This window comes from Peromyscus leucopus, chromosome 2, assembly GCF_004664715.2.
Source record: "Peromyscus leucopus breed LL Stock chromosome 2, UCI_PerLeu_2.1, whole genome shotgun sequence".
Lineage (NCBI taxonomy): Eukaryota > Metazoa > Chordata > Mammalia > Rodentia > Cricetidae > Peromyscus > Peromyscus leucopus.
Window position 1 is genome coordinate 110488498 of NC_051064.1, and position 17222 is coordinate 110505719.

Here is a 17222-nt window from a genome sequence, read left to right on the forward strand (position 1 = left end):
AATGTGTAGAGAATTTGTGTGTACATACAAAGACTGGTAAGTCAGCACTTGCGAGTGAAAAATGCTCTCAGGTCTTTACACTGTCTAGTGGTAGGCTGTTTGTGAGGCAGACTCATGCTCTGTGTAGCTCTGGCCGCTCTCAAGCTTCTATCTAAGTGCTGTGACTGCCAGCCTGTGGTACCATGACCATCGTGGTAGGCTTTGATATGTTAGAAGGTGTTCACTGTAATTTAAGGAGAATGCCTCAAAGAATAAAAAGAGAGTAAATGAAATAAAAAGACCTTACAGGGGGCTGGAGAGATGGCTCAGCAGTTAAGAGCACTTGGCTGCTCTCCCAGAGGACCCAGATTCAATTCCCAGCACCCACATGGCGGCACACAACTGTCTAACTCCAGTTCCAGGGGACCTGACACCTTCACATCCATGCACATAAAATAAAATTAAAAATTATTTTTAAAAAAAATCTTACAGCCAGGCATAGTGGTGCATGAGTTTAGTCTCAGCACTCGGGAGGCAGAAGCAGACAGATCTCTGAGTTTGAGGCCGGCCAGGTCTACAGAGCAAGTTCCAGGACAGCCAGGGCTACACAGAGAAGCCCTGTCTTGAAAAAACAAACCAAAACCAAAACCATCATTAAACAATTTAAAAATCTTTGCTGTTAACAAAAGACACATGTAAAAGTATAAGGCTGGATATGTTGGAAATAAAAGGCTAGGAAAAGATAAAAATGACATTTATAAAGCCAAGTATCATTATATATTTTGACAAAATATACCTTAAAGCAAAACAAAAAAACCCAACTTGCTATGAATTAAGAAAAGTGCTTCAAAAAAGATCCAGCTCCTCACAAAGACCTCAGTACACCTAGTAACAGCCTCAGAGTACAAAAAACATTTCGAAACCAGTTTATCCAAATTCCTCAAGGAAGGTAGGTGTTCAGCACTGGCTAGGGAGATAGGAATTGAAACTTCCATGAGATACCTTTACATACACATCAGAGAAGGGCTGATGTGCAGAAAGTAGAACTCATAAAATTGTTGGAAGGCGTGAAAAAGTTGACAAAATCTTAACACTAAATGGGACTTTGCGGTTCCATCAACTGGTATAAGCCCAAGAAAATTCAAGGGCTGTAATCTCCAAAAGCCATATCTACAAGACACTTATGTCAGAATTCCCCAATAGTCTGAATTGCAGGGTTTGGATATATAGCCTTGGCTGGCCTGGAATATGCCTAAGTCTCGAAGACAGACCTTGAGCTTGCAATGATTGTCTTGCCTCTTGTCTCTAGAGTGCTGGATTATAGGTGTGTGCTGTCTTTTTTTTCCCGATTTTTTGAGACAGGGTTTCTCTGTGTATCCTGGCTGTCCTGGAACTCATTCATTTTGTAGACCAGGCTGGCCTTGAACTCACAGAGATCCACCTGCCTTTGCCTCCTGAGTGCTGGGATTAAAGGCATGCGCCACCACTGCCTGGCCCTTTCTTGTTTCTTAAAGACAATTTCCCTTTGTAGTTGAGGCTGGCTTAGAAATTGACACTCTGGGGTTACAGGTATGCACTGCCATGCCAACTAATTTTGTAGCACCAATAGTCATCCAAAGAGCCAACCGTGCAACAGTGGAAAAGAACCACATAGGCAAAGGAACGCGTGCCATGATTGCTTTTATCCCCATTTCAAGAAAAGGTAAGAGTTGATGGTAACAGAAGTCAGGACAGTGTTAGGGGAGGAGGCTGTGTACTGACTTGGAAAGGAATGAGGCAAACTGAGGTTCTGGAATGTCTGACTTAATTTGGATCACATGGGTGTACACCTCACTGTATTGAGAATGTAAGGTTTGTATACTTTGACGTACATAGTGCCTCAAGGAAAAAAATGCGTGGAGCCTAACAAAACTACAAGGAAAAAGGGACAAATCATTAATTAGGACAAGACATTTTATATTTTCCAGTTCTAGATAGAGCACGACTTTAGAAATCAAGGTTGTAGACTATTTGAATGGTGTGATTGGTAAACAACGTAATGATACCCAAGGAGCACTGTGCCCACTTCCAGAAGAACTGCTGTTCTTTGCAAGACATTCATGTAGCATGTTCACAGTCTAGCCAGATGTTGGTTCATAAAGCAAGTCTCAACCAATTTCTGAGGATTTAAGATCACTTAAAAGCACGCCTTTAATTCCAGTATTTGGGAGGCAGAGGCAGGTGGATCTCTGAGTTCAAGGCCAGCCTGATCTACAGAGCAAGTTCCAGGACAGCCAGGGCTACACAGAGAAACCCTGTCTTGAGAGAATAAAAAATAAAAAAAAGTCTCACCTGGCATGGTAGCACTCACCTTTAATCCCAGCACTTGGGAAGCAGAGGCTGGGCAGATGTCTGAGTTTGAGGCTAGCCTGGTCTACTTAGTGAGTTCCAGGACAACCAGAGCTAGACAGTGAAACCCTGTCTCAATAAATAAATAGAAGTATGTCTCAGTAAGGGAACCAAGGTAGATCCAAATGCTAGAGTATCCAATATGTTTTCAAATTAAGAAACTTGCTTTTAAGTCACCCATAGCCCAAATAGAAAATATAGGTAAATATTAGAAAAATATTTTTCACTGAGTGATTATGTTGGAACTTATGAGATTTCTTTAAATGCATATATTAGAAAAGACAGGCTGGGCATGAATGCGTTAAGCGTGACTTTAAGAAGCTGGAGTTAATGTGCTCACTGCAGTCTACCACTGTTTTCAGTGCCTGTGCATTGCAACATGTGATCGTCAGGCCTCTCTTCCAGTGGTCTTGGAGTTCCTTGGGTTCAGAGACCGTGGCTGATTCCTGTCCCTAGTGCCTACTAAAGTACTTTGCACATGGTTGATCTTTGTTCAGACTCAAACTCGTCACTGTGTTAGGGATGTTATTAACCCAGGGTCTCAGACGCGGTGTTTATGAACCTGAACACACGGTGAGAATGCGTGAGTGAGGCTGACTGGCTGAAGGACGCAGCAGACTGAGGCCAGGAGCAGTCGGTGTGTTTGTGAGACGGCGGAAGGTTGAATTATGATAGAAAATCTCCATTTTTAGCATGCCAGAAACTCATTAACTAAAATAATGATACTACTACTACAGTGGCTGCCCAACCAAAGCACACAGCCCTGGGATGCCAGTTTACAGCTCCTGTCTGACCTCACACCTTAGGAGATGGGCGTGTGCTTTATGTGTAAACATCTCAGCCAACAGACTGCCCAAGGGCCTGGTCCTGACTGCTCCCACGCTGGGTTTCCGGGGCCCTCTGTGAAAGGAGGGGACTGTGGGCTTTTTAAAGCGCCTTTGTAGTGAGCTGTTCCTGCAGCTGGATCAGCCGCGGCGCCCAGGGATTTTTCCTTCATTTTGTTGTAATGCTCCTAATGATGCATTCTGACTTTTTCACTCTGTTCTCTACACATTTGTCACCACTTCTGCGTTTGGATCTTCATGCTGGAAAATCTGAGGCTTACATGGAAGATTGATTTTTAATGCTCCTTGTGTTGTTTTTCTGCTATAACATTTGCATGCAATTATGTTATTTTAAAAATAGGAGACCATGGAGTTTGAAAAAAAAAAGAATCTTCTGGGTGGATGAGCAAATGGAAAGGCTGGCCTTTAATTTTGTTAACATCCCAATTACATCGTGGTAACCCTTGTGAAGCTTTCTGTCCCTTGTAAGGCAACACCTGGTGTCTGTTCCAGTGACAGGGACTAGAGCGTGGTAGACTCAGCCCTTGCTCAGTCATGGAAGAGGTGACTGGAAGGCTCATGTTTCCTCTGGCCAGCAGAGGTCACTATTTCAGAGTGGTTAGAGGGGGAATTTTCCATACTCCACATGCCTCTTTTGTTTGCAGGAGTGAGAGGGTTTTTAATTCATTGCCCCCCTCCCCCCATTTACAAGTACCTTACAAAGGGGGTTGTTCATATATAGTGTGTTGAAAAGTGGGGATAGCTGGAGAAGTCTTCTAGGCAACTGCTTACACAGTGATAATAGCTGTCACTTATCAAGCACCTACTGCATGCTGGGGGTCTGTGCTCCGCTTGCTGCATACACTATCTTTATGTATGTAGCCCATCTGCCTTTCAGGGTGACTCTGGGGAAGACGGTGGGGAGGAGAAGTGAAACGATTTGTTGGGTGGATTCACGTGCAGGGTGCACAGATCTCAGTGCTTAAAACTAAGCTTTTAACTTTTATGAAAACTATTTTACCAAAGGCAGATTTTAGTGGCTTCAAACAGCAATCACACAGCATGTATAAGGTATGTATATTCTTTTTTCACTTTAAAAATATTTGTTTTTACTTAGGGGTGTGTGTGTGTGTGTGTGTGTATATACCACATGTATACAGTTGCTTATGGAAGCCAGAAGAGGATGTCAGATCTGGAGCTGGAGTTACCAGCATTTGTGAATTTCTTGTTGTGAGTGCTGGGAATTGAACTCAGGTCCTTTCGAAGAGCAGTGAGTGCTCTTAACCATTGAGCCATTATTCCGGCCCTTTACATTAAAACAAAACAAAGCAAGCCCTGGTGATTACAGGACTTTGTGCATACCAGGTAAGCACTCTGCCACTGACTGTATCCCCAGCTCTGTTTTTACTTTTTATTTATTTTATTGTGCATGTGTATGGGGTAGGGCATGTCTGTGTGAAGGCCAGAGGACAGCAATGGGTGTCACCCTCAGGGCCATTGTCCACCTCCTTTGAGATAGGGTATCTCTTTGTCCTGGAGCTCACCAGTTATGCTAGGCTAGGTGAGCTCCGGGGAGCCGCTTGTCTCGGCCTCTCCAGCACTGAGGTCAGCACATGTCACATACATGGCATTTTTACATAGATTTTGGGACTGGAACTCAGGCCCTCATGCTTGTCAGGCAAACATTTCACTGAAGGAGCCATTCCCCGAGCACACTTTTGAGACAGTCTCATCAAATTGCTGAGGCTGGCCTTAATGACTGTGTAATTCGGGCTAGCCTTAAACTCGCAATTCTCTTGTCTCAACCCGCACCACCAGGCCTGGCTGAGAAGTGTGCATTCTTAATGATTTTGTTTATTGTTACCGTGTGTGTATGTGATTACTGTGCGAGTGCTATATATGCATGGTGTGCGCATGTGTGTATGGTGTGTGCATATGTACATGGTGTGTGCATGTGTGTGTGGTGTATGGTATATGCGTCTGTGGTATATATGTGTGTGGGGTGTGTGTGTGTGTGTGTGTGTGTGTGTGTGTGTGTGTGTGTGTAGTCCTGTGCATATGGTTCATGTGTGGAGGTGGGAAGATGTAGGAGTTATTCTCTCCTTGTACCGTGGGTTCTGGGAATTGAACCCTGGCCTTTGTTGCAAGTACGTTTACATGCAGAGCCGTCTTCCAGGCCTCTGTCTCAGTGGCCTGAGAAGTATGCATTCTTGAAGCAAAGCCATAGAAGTAGCTTGGCTTTGTATTTTTCCTTTCTTACAAAATCTAGTGTGCTTTCTCCTGAAGAAGCTAAACCTTGCTTCTTGGTGTCCTTGAAACCGGGAGCTGTGATGGTTCAGGTCTCCCTTCTTCTCTGGGAAATATAAACATGAGTTTTCTCCAGACGTGTCCCGAAATTGAGACCTATCTAGTGGCTAAAGTTTACCAAGGATTTATTGAAGCTTCAAGGATTTATTATTCAAGCTTCCTACTTGAAAAGATATATTATTTGTAAATGAAATGGGAAGACCAATTCTCCACAGCAGGCTTTATGAATTCCTGTTGTAAAGTTAATCACCAGGATATTCCTTGAAGCTAGAGAGACCTATAGGACAGCTGGGTCACCACTGGGTGGCAAGTGGGCAGGTTGACCCCTCTTCTGAGAATAGTAAAATAAAAAAACTTTGTGGTTTTTTTTTTTTTCCTTTGCTTGTTTGCTTTTGGTTTTTGTTTGTTTGGTTTGGTTTGGTTTTTTGAGACAGGGTTTCTCTGTATAGTTCTGGCTGTTCTGGAACTCATTCTGTAGACCAGGCTGGCCTTGAACTCACAGAGATCTGTCTGCCTCTGGGATTAAAGGCGTGTGCCACTACCGCCTGGCTAGCTTTGTGTTTTGGTAGCTGCTAAGGTCTTTAGATTCCAGAGTCTCCCATGTTGGCCTGGTACACTGCTGGCCACTAGTCTTCAGATAGTTTTGTGTTGCTGTTAGCCATTAAAGTTATTCTTTAATGTATACAATTATATTGTCTTTTAGTTTTTATTTTTTCTTCTTTGAGACAGGGTTTCTCTGTGTAGCCCTGGCTGTCCTGGAACTCACTCTGTAGACCAGGCTGGCCTAGATCTACTTGCCTCTGCCTCACATTTCAGTTCTCAGGGAGAGAAGCAGGGAGGTGTAGTCTCTCCTGGGGATGGTTGACAAGCATTGCTGGTGGAATGGTTAACGGTTGTGGGTGTGAAGGAGATGGAATTGTTAGTATTGACTCCAAGGATTTTGGCTGGATCACCTGGTTGAGTGGAATTGCCTTTTGCCAGGCTAAGGAACAGATTTGCTGGGGGCAAAATGGCTTAGTTAACTTTGGGTTTGCAGGGGGCAAAGTGGCTTAGTTAACTTTGGCTGCATTTTCCAAAAGTAACAGTAACAACAAAATGGCCTCAGGAACAGACATTTCATTTTATTTTTTTCATTTAAAAAAAAATTCAGGCTAGGCTATTGGTGCTGTTATGGTGATTCCCTGAGGTGGTCAGGGATTCAGGCTATAGGTGCTGTTATGGTGATTCCCCGAGGTGGTCAGGGATTCAGGCTATAGGTGCTGTTATGGTGATTCCCCAAGGCTGTCAGGGATTCAGGCTATAGGTGCTGTCATGGTGATTCCCCAAGGCTGTCAGGGAGGGATTCAGGTCCCTTCTCGGCAATGAGGAGAGAGATGGAAGGGAGAATGGGCCTTCCCTCCTTTTTAAGGAGACCGAATATCCATACTCTTACACTCTTATCTCGTCGGTCAGAGTGGAGTCACTTGGCCATATCTGATAACAAGAGTTTGGAAAATGTCTCTGAGAGGTTGTATGCCTTCCCTTCATAAAGCTGTGACTGTACTGTTTAGGAGAACAAGGGAGGATGAACAGCCGGGTGGGTTGCCAGCCATCCTTCCTAGAATTAAGTCCTGGAAGTGAGTTTTAGTCTCATCTCCGGTTAGCTTTGTGACCTTGAGCTGCGATTCCTTCTCCACCAAACCTCCATTTCAACTGCCACATCAAGGAATCGGACTGAAGAATTTGGAAGTTCACTTCTAACTGTAACAGTGTGAGTTCTTGGGCTTTGCATACAGATGTCAAACACGGAGTTTATGAAAGAGGTGAGAAATGTTGGAGAAACGACTCACGCAAGAACATGCCAATCAAGCCAGCCCTGGTGTGTGCGGTAGTCCCAGTTACGGGAAGGCCATGACAGGAAGGTCAATTGAACTCATGAGTTTAAGGTCACTCTGGGTCACACAGCAAGGGCCTGTTAGGGGGGAAAAAAAAGACAGAAAAATGTCTTTCAAATGCCTTAAAGCTGATTTTTTTAAAAAAATAGATTTTATAATTTGTAATCAGACTTACTGATGAATACAGTTTTATTGTCATTTTGAGAACGCTTTGTGAATGCATAGAGGACTAAGATGTGCCTGAAAAAAAGCCTGAGTGCCAGTGCTGTGTGCTCTGCATCAGCCTGAAGCTTGTGGAAGAAGGAAACGAGTAGACGTGAACCGTCCGTTCTCCTTGCTCACAGAGGCGCTGTCGCAGCCTCGATGACCTACTTTTTGACCTCACGAACCAGTTTTGCTCTGTACCTGCCGAGTTACAGCACCCGTCTTCAAGGGGGCTTTGGCTTCATGTCAGCAACATGGCAGAGCCACACACAGGTTTGTAACGTGACAGAAAGCAAATGTTCTTCGATGGCTGACGAAGGCAGAGTCCCAGAAAGGGGTAAGGACAGAGGCTGTGTGTGTTTAGCTTGGGGATGGGGAAGCCGGCCACATGGACAAGTGGCCGTTAGGCGTCCCGGATGGATGGGGGTGGAGCAGCCGGTCAGGAAGGCATTCTAGGCCAGAGGGTCAGAAGGGTCTGCTTCAGCTGGACACAGGGCATGGTGGGAAGGTCACAGTGTTTCAGGATCAAGCGGACCTAGGGCTGAGCCCTGAACCTATTGCTTTCCAGATCTTAAGTTTTTGGAGCTCACGTTGTGCCTGTGGTGGGAGGCAACGCACCCTCGTCACCGCGTTGGTGTCTGAATTGAAGGCTACAGTCGTCTGCGGTTGGCTGCGTGAAGGTACCTGCCGCAGGGGTGGTGCTGGGCGCTTCCACGGCCCCCTTCTTCACGGACAGCTTTGATTGACCCTCCCCATTTTTCAAGCTGTCAGAACTTATTGTCTCTGTTGACAGCATCTGATGTGCATTTTGTATTGTCTTCCTCTGTTTGTCCTCTGCATACAGTGATGCGCTGAAAACCAATTAAAACTTCTCTAGGAAAGCAGTAGCATGTAATGAGCTCAGGAAGGGATCTGACTTAGGAGCCTGTTGGCTGTGACATCTTCTTTGCTTCTGGAAACCACTGTTAGGGCTGAAGAATGCCTTGGGCCACCCAGGGAATGTTCCAAACTCTCAAACTTCTGGTTCCCCAGGCCCCCAGCCTCTCTTCCTCCCACCCCCACTGTCCAGAGTGTCAAGTTCACATCTTACACACTGCCACGTCACACACATTCCAGACCACCTCCCATGCCCACAGCTCCTGGTGCCCGGTCCAGGCTCCTCAGCACCTCTCTCTGGCCTTCTGCCTACTCTTCCCACAGCCGCTCTTGCCTCTTTCTCTTGCCATTTCCTACCCGACAGCTGGGCTACTATTTTCAGAACAGATCTGATGATGTCTGTCTCCAGCCTAGTCTTTCTTGCCTTTAGGACCTGGCCTGCCCCCTCCCCCAGTGTCATCTGGTGGCCTGCTGGCCTCACTCTGTCCTTCCACTCACACTGCTCCGCCTCTCCTGCCTGGAAGGGATCTGATTCCCTGAGCTGCAGGGCCTGTGGACACGTTTTCTATCTAGATGGAAAGCTCCACGGCCCATGGCTCTTTATCCTCAGAGGTTCTAGTTTCGCCCTCACGTTTATGGAGAAAGTCTTCCTTTGGCCTTTAGATGGGGTTTCCCTCCAACTCCTATCTTCTCAGCATGGGCCGATTCTTCTCCAGGTCTTACAGTGATTATGCATCCGTCTGTATGACTAGCTGAGTATTTGTGTCCACCCTCAGCTGGAAGCACTGTCAATCTCTGGACCTAGGATGGTGCTTGGAGCATCGTAGGTGTGCAGCAAAGGCTGTCAACACTGCTGTCTTCCTCCGTCACCCTCCACTGTAAACCTGGAGCTTACTAATTAGCTGGACTCCTGGGTATCAAGCCCCTGGCCTCCTCCCGTCTCTCCTCTCGGCACGGGAATGACAGGTGTGTGTAACGCCCAGCTTCTGTGGGTTCTGTGGGTCAGAACTCACGTCCTTACAAAGGGTGGCAAGCACTCTTCCCACTTTCCTCCCAGTCCGAGGAGGCGTCTTACTTCTGAGATCCCATGGGATGTTCTGCAGAGACGATCACGTATGCCACCGGTCAAGAGAGACTTTGACTTTCTTCCTTTGCAGCTTGTGTGCTTCTTATACTTTCCCTTGCTTTCCCGGGCCTGCTAGGACATCCAGGGTGCTGCTGGAGAGGAATGATGAGGATCGACACCCTTGCCTCTTCCTGATCTTAGGGGAAAGTACAGTCTTCACACTAAGTGCTGCGTACATGTGTGATGTTGGCTGTAGGTTCTGGGTTTTTTGTTGTTTAATCAGAAATTTCCCTTCTAGTCCTAAAGTAGTTTGTAGTCTCTTATCATGTATACATGCTTATCTAAAACATCCTTAGTAGCCATTTGTAACAGTGATTTATAAAGAGATGTTCTAAGTTGTTTTCTTTTCTTTCTCCCTCCCTCCCTCCCTCCCTCCTCCCTCCTCCCTCCCTCCCTCCCTCCCTCTCTCTCTCTCTCTCTCTCTCTCTCTCTCTCTCTCCTGGCCCAGCCTAGCATTGAGAGTACAGACCCATACTGCTATGTCCAGATTTTTAATTGGATGCTCGGGGTCCAGACTCTTGGTCTCACACGTGTACAGTGGGCATGTTACCCACCGAGTCATCTTCCTTGTCCTGTATTTTATTTTTAAAAGCATCTTTGGTGCTGGGGAGATGGTTCAGTGGGCAAAGCGTATGCGATGCAAGCTTGATGACCTCAGTTCAAACACCCAGAACCCATGAAAAAGCCAGACACAGTAGCGTAAGTGTGTCCCTATGGGCAGAGACAAGAGTCACTAGAAGTGTGGGCACTTGGGCACACAGCATCTTTGTTAGATGGATGCTAGAATGGCAGCCGTGGGGTGAGTACTTTATTAATACTAACCATCTCTCATTTTCTGGCTTGTTTTATTTCCTGCCTTTGCATGAAGTCTCTGGCAGCCCTGTTGGGTCAGGCATTGCCATCCTCATTTGGCAGAGGTAGCATTCAGGAACCAGAGATGGGCTTGTTCATGTCCCCCATCTGGATGGCATCATGGCCACAGCCATTATAGAAGCCTTGCTCTAGGCCATTCCCAGCAAATGCCCACAGTGTAGTGATGGAAGCCCTGGCTTTGGACTCAGGCACACTTTGTTCTTATTAACTTTAAAAAAGTTGGTTTAATGCAATGACATTTGCATAACGTAAAATTAACTGTTTAAAAGTGGGCAGTTCAGTGCCATTTAATATATTCCTGGTGTTGTAAAATGTCACCTTTATCTAGTTCCAGGTTTTTTTTCAGGACCCAAAAGAAACCCATGCCCAGTAAACAGACTCCCCAACCCCAACTCCTTGCCCCTGACAATCACCCTTCTGATTTTTGTCTCCATAAAGAACCTACTGATTATTTCATGTAAGTGGAACTACATAATTTAAGACCTTTTATGTCTAGCTTATTACACTTAGCGTGTTTTGGGGGCTCATTCACAATACGGAATAGATCCATGTGTCTTTCCTCTGGGAAGTGAATTACACCCCACTGATGTAACAGTTTATCAGAACATCTGTTAATGAACATTTAGGTGGTTCCTACCTTTTGGCTATTATGAAGTGAGCTGCAACGTGCACACTTGTACATGTATTTATGTTTTCAGTTCTTTCAGGTTTATATCTAGAATTGGAGTTACTGGATTACACGATAATTCTGTTAAGTCTTTGAAGGACTGCCAAACTGTTCTCCATTGTGTCTGGGCCATTTTACATTTCCACCACCAATGGATGAGGGTTCCCAGATCTCCACGCCCTCCATCCTCCCCATCTCCCCTCTGCAGCCATTTTATCAGATTTAGAGTGATGTTCCACTATGATTTTGCATTTTCCTAATGACTAATGATGCTGGGTATCTTTTAACATCTTTGTTAATCTTCTTGATGAAATGTTAATTCAGATCCTTTGCTTACCCCCTTTTCAGTCCCAAAGACTGAGAACATGGCTTTGTGTGCTAGGCAAGCTCTCTACAATTGAGCTACATTCCCAGCCAAACTTCTTTTCACTTTTTATTGTCAAACAGGGTCTCATGAAGCCACACAAGCTGGCCTTGAACTTACTCTGTATTCTTCTGTATCTGCTTTCCAAGTACCTGAGATCATAGGTCTGTCTGCACAGCAGGTCCAGCCTTTGCCCATTTTTAAAAACTGGATGGAATTTGGGCTTAAGATTTTTTTCTTTGCAGGGGAGGTTTGTTTGGAATAGGGTCTTAAAATGTAGCCCAGGCTTGTCTCAAATTCCTGGTCTTTTTGCCTTAGCCTTCCAGAGGCTAGGATTAAAGGCCCGTGCTAACACATCCACCTCTCTCTCTCTCTCTCTCTCTCTCTCTCTCTCTCTCTCTCTCTCCCTCCCTCCCTCCTCCCTCCCTCCCTCCCTCCCTCCCTCCCTCTCTCTCTCCAGACTTTCACTGTTGCCCAGGCTGGCCTTGAACTCTGGAACTCAAACAGTTCTCTTGCCACAAACATGCACTGCAGCATCTAGCTGGGGCATCTTTTCACTGTCCTCTGATGCAGAAATGTCTTCATTTTGGATGAAGTCAAGTTTATCTAGTTTTTCAGCCGTTGCTCATGTTTTTAGAGCCACATAAAGATGCACTGTTAATTGCAGAGTAAAGACTTCTCCCTGTGTTTCCTGGTTTTCATTTAGGTTGCTGGTCCGTCCTAATTTACTGCTTGTAGATGGTGAGATAGGGGTCCACTCTTCTGCCTGTGGCTACCCTAACAGCATTTGCTGAAGACAGTACTCTCTCTTCAGTGAGTGGTTATGGCACGCTTCCTGAAAGTCAGCTGGCCACAGAGTCAGACACGCTGACCTACGAGAACTTTGATAAATTTCTTAACCTTGAGCTTTTATTTCCTTACCTATAAAACAAGAATGACAGCCTCTTGTCTCAGAGGCTTTGTCAGGACGGCATGAGACCAGACATAGGGCATGAACAGTGCCAACAGTGGAGGCAGAGTAGGCAGCGGGGCATCCACCACCTCTCCTTCCTGAAGCTCCAGGGCACGGGAGACTTTGGACATAGAACTGTCCACTCTGTCCCATCCATCTTCTGAATGCCAGCTTGCACTCCTGGACAAACACTGGGAGGGGACAACTCTTCTAGGGAGAGAAGTCCTTACCTAGAAATGCAGGCACAAGTGAAACAGTCGTCTGTCTCTAATAACCCAGCTGCTCCATGTGCACTCTGCGTGGAATTCTTCTCGTTTTCGGGGATAGACAGGCTGAAGACTACCTCGGCCTCTGCGGACTCTCAGATTGCAAGAGAAACAGATAAAACAGTGTGGTGAGTTCTCGGACAGATTCAAGCAAAGGGCTCTGAGTGTGTGCGAGGACCTGAGAAAAGCTTGTAGAGGAAAAAGAGTTGAACTGGGTATTAAATGACTCGTGGGTAGAAATGGGTAGTGTGGGTAAGAGCGAACTGTGTTAGCCTGGGAAACAAAACCCACAGCCATAAAGGCATCCATAGACGCTCTGGGCTCTAGATGAAAACTCTTCTACGCAGGCAGGACTAAGGGTTAAACAGTGTTCTGATTAAAGACCATCGAGCTGGCTCAGCGGGTAAAGGTGCCAGCTGCGGAGCCGGATGACTTCCACATGGTGGAAAGGAAACTGAATCCCACAGGTTGTCCTCTGACCTCCATATGTTTTAAATATGATTTTTATGGGTAGGGAGGTGACTTAGTGGATACTTGCATGCAGGTCTGACGATCTGTCCCGAGTTCAGTCCCACAAGGTGGCAGAAAAGGAGGGAATCCCAGGAGTTGCCTTCTGACCTCCACACACATGCCATAGGCATGTGCACCTGAGTGCATACACACTCACACAGGCACACTCGCATGCACACACTAATTTTTTCTAAGCCTTGATTTGGGGGTTGGAGAGATGGCTCAGTGGTTAAGAGCACTGACTGCTCTTACAGAGGATCTGGGTTCAGTTCCCAGTACCCACATGATGGCTCCCGACCATTTGTTAACTCCAGTTTTAGGAGATCTGAGATTCTTTTCTGACTTCTGTGGGCACCGGGCATGCACGTGGTACACAGACATATACATGCGAGCAAAGCCCTCATACCCATGCAATGAGTAAATCAATCTTCAAAAACAACAACAACAAAACCCTTAATTTATAAGGCCATTGGAAACTGTTGGTGAGGTTTAAACTGAGGAAGTACCACGGCCAGATCAGTATTTCAGGCTGACAGGGAAACCACTGTGGAAGATGGCTTATGCGGAGGAGGAGGAAGAAGAAGAGGAAGAGGAGGGAGGCACCCACCGAGAACAGGAAAAAATATAGCAAGGATGGGGAGGGGGGCTGTCAGGGCCTGGGATGATGCTCAGGTTTCTTGTTTGGGGACTTGACAAGGGTCGTTCATCCGGTAGGGGGGTACAATAGTAAAGGGCAAAACAGGAGTAGGAAAGTGGTATTTGCTTTGGCAGACGAATCCAGATGGGTAAATCCAGCAGACAGATTGCGTAGGGGCCTGGCATGTGACCTCAGTTAGTGTGAAAGGTACATACGCCCGCAGTCGTGTGAATCTTTCCCAGGTGAAATGGGGTCACAAGTTGAAAGCTTTAAGAAGCTCTGTTCTAGCTTGCTGAAGTGGGTAGTAGGTTTTGCTCTTGTTTTGGTCTCTCTGATTAAAAAACATTAATGAGTGTCAATGCCACAAGTACGAAGAAAAAACATAAGACCCCACAATCAGTTAACCCTTGTAGAAAGGTAAGAGGAGACAGTGCACCTTGTGAGAAAATACCAATGTTTAGAGAAGTATAAAAATGAAAAGCGCAGGCTTCCTGTGTCTTCCGACCCTTCGTCACTGCTAACAGGCCCTTTGATTCCCTCCCAGGAAAAGTGTGCAGAAGCCTACCAGACCTGCACATCCGCAAAAAGCCCTGCCACAGGCAATGTTTGAGAAGTCCGTTGGACTGGGAGCTCAGTCAGCCTGCTGCTTTGCCTGGCTACTGCTGTGGCAGATCTGTGAGCACCTGAAAGGTCCCTAGCTTCAAATCCAAGGACTAGTCCAAGGTGGGGATGCAGTAAAGCCTCAGTAAACAGCTGTCGCTGTGTTGGGAAATTCGGAGAGCTTTTGCCTGCTTGTCCAGTTGGTTAGGTGACTCATCTGGTAAACGTTTTCAGTCTGAACTAAATGTGCAGTGCCGTGTGTGTGTGTGTGTGTGTGTGTATGTGTGTGTGCATGTTGGAGGTATGTGTAATGGGTGGTGTGTGTGAGGGAGCAGAGTGCTCACCTCCTGGCCTCACCTTCCAGTTTTCCGGCTTTTTGAGGGATAAACTAAGTAGGGCTATTTGTCTAAAGCCACATGCATGCCTCTTGGCCAGAGCCAGGTCCTACACTTCAGAAGTGGGGTGTGTGGGGGAGGGGGAGGCTCAAGTACTGGGTGGCCAGTTGGTGAGCTATTCTTCCTCCGTTCTACTCTTTTCCACCCTCTCTTAAAAGTGACAGTCCCCAACGACAAGTTCCCAGGAAGAGGCAAGACCTCTGAGGTGCCCGTGGGTCCCTGGGCCAGCCAGCGCATTACCTGCAGTTGGCTGACACCTGAGGCCCTTGGTAATGTGAATGGTAAAAAACATTGGTGTGGGAGTCGGGAAGCCTGCTCTGCCACACCCTACCCTGTTGCGGCTGGCCATGAATGTGGGGGTGGGTTTAAATACATCAGGGTACTTTCAATTACCGATACTGTTTTAAGTTTTAAAATAAGGTATTGGAAATTAGATTTTACTATTTTGTGACTGGAAAATCTTGTTTTACCAAGATTCTGAGACTGTTGCTTCTTCCTATGTTTAGAATCCCAGTCTAGGAACCTGGCCTGCTGGAGGAGCACCACACATTTCCCAGTTTAAGACTAAGGCCAGAGACCATTCCCAAACAATTTAAAAGCCAGGCAAGACCCTCTGGGCAGACTGTTGTCATCAGTACAGGGGGGTAGGTGTTGACAGTATGCAGATACATTTTGATCCAGGGCTTCCCTGGATCCTCAGTAAGCCCCAGAAGATCGATCAGACCTGACCGAACTCCCCCATTTTGCACGGCTTATGAGAGCTGACTACTGCTCCCAGTCACTATGGAGCCTCCCTCATAAGGGCTCTTACACACTGAGCAGGGTCCCTTGAGACCCTGGTGCCTGGATGAGGGAGGGAGGACGAAGCAAGGCACGGGTACAGAGGAACTCTGAGATCCACTCTCCCCCGATGGCTCCTTTCTAGAGAACATCACAGAAGTAAAATCGTGAGAAAGCGGACTGAGGCCTGGGTTCGGATCCCAGCTTTCCCATCGACTTGCCGTGAAATCATCTGTGCGACGTCTTCGAGTGAGCCGGCTGGAGTCTTCAAAAGCCAAACAAAATAACTTGTCGAGCCCTTTTGCATCTGTTACCTCCGCTTTAGCAGGTACTGCCATTCCCATTTGCCGGGGAGAAGCAGGATCCCGCCCGGCAGGGGACGAAGAGGCCGGGTTGCGCTGGCTCTGCCTTCGGGCCCTCGCCCTCCTCCTCCCGGCGCCGCAAGGTCCGGCAGAGTCCCGGCAGCCGGCGTGCAGGGCTCCGGGGCCGGCCGCTGTCAAAACCTCAGCCGGGGCGCGCGCCGCCCCGCCCAGGCCCCCAGGCGAGCGGCACGCCCTCGCGCCGCCATTGGCCTAGTCCGGCAGCCCCCGAGAGTCGCGGCCCGAGCGCTTGTGGCAGCGGCGGGCCGCCCCGCCCCCGGAGTGTCGCCCCGTAGGACGCGGCGGCCGTGGCGGTGGCGGCGGCGGCGGCGGCGGCTGCGGGGGCTGCGGCGCCAGAGGAGGCGCGCCGTGCTGTGCGCCCCGCGAGCCGCTGCGCCCGCGGCGAGGTGAGAAGGGGCGCGGCCCGCGCCGGGGGACCCAGCGGCGTCCAGATCCGCGAGCTCAGGGATGGCGCGGGGCGCGCCGAGGGGCGAGGCGAGTTCGGGGGCCCTGAGGCCTCGCTCTCGCGGGAGTGATGCCGGAGAGGATGCCGAGGCTCCGGCGTGAGACTGGCGGCTGCCGGCGCTGCGGAGTGGGAGCCGGTGAATGGGCGTGCGTGTGCGTGTGTGTGTGGCAGGGCTGGTCTCCGAGTGCGCAGCGACCCGGCGCGAGTGTGCGTGGGAGCCGGCGTGCGTGGGCGACGTTGGTTGTGCGTGCTCCCGCGCGCCGGGTTTCGGGGATGTGTGTCTCTTCGGGTGCGCTTTGTGGGCTCGCGGCGCCGTGGGCGTGCGCGCTCATCTTCTGCCCGGCCTCTGGCGAGTGGCGGGGCTCGCGGGAGGTGTGCGTCTGTACCCCGCGGCCGTGCGTGTGCAGTGCCCGGGCTCTGCCCAGCCTGCCCCGGAGCACCTGGAGGAGGTGCGCAGCCAGGGACCCATCTGAGCCCACTCCGGCTCTCCCAGAACCCTGCTCGGGGAGTCCCGACTGCTGCCCTCTCCCTGTCCCTTTAGGGAACTCCGGACAGGAACTCCCATCTCATCCCAGGCCTTAGTTTCGCCATTCGTCCGAAGAGGGCTGACCCTGGGTGGAAGCGGATTAGGATGGGAGGGCGCGGTGGGCTTCACCGGAACGTGCGCGGGGCCAGGGCGACCGCAGCGAGAGGGGGACGACCCCAGTGCGCGAGGTCAGGTGGCTCAGGGATAGGGTTGGTGCGGCGACGCTGACAAATCTTAGCGATCAAGACT

The 17222-nt window shown here is 48.5% G+C and overlaps 1 long non-coding RNA gene across 1 annotated transcript; it reads right to left on the minus strand.

Annotated features, from left to right (window-relative positions):
- Window positions 1-6598: 6598 nt before the first annotated feature.
- Window positions 6599-13480, minus strand: LOC119087432. Its single transcript, XR_005090880.1, has 2 exons — window positions 12665-13480; window positions 6599-7449 (listed from the first exon to the last, which is right to left on the minus strand). It is a non-coding gene; the product is annotated as an uncharacterized LOC119087432 (long non-coding RNA).
- Between the last annotated feature and the right edge of the window lie 3742 nt (window positions 13481-17222).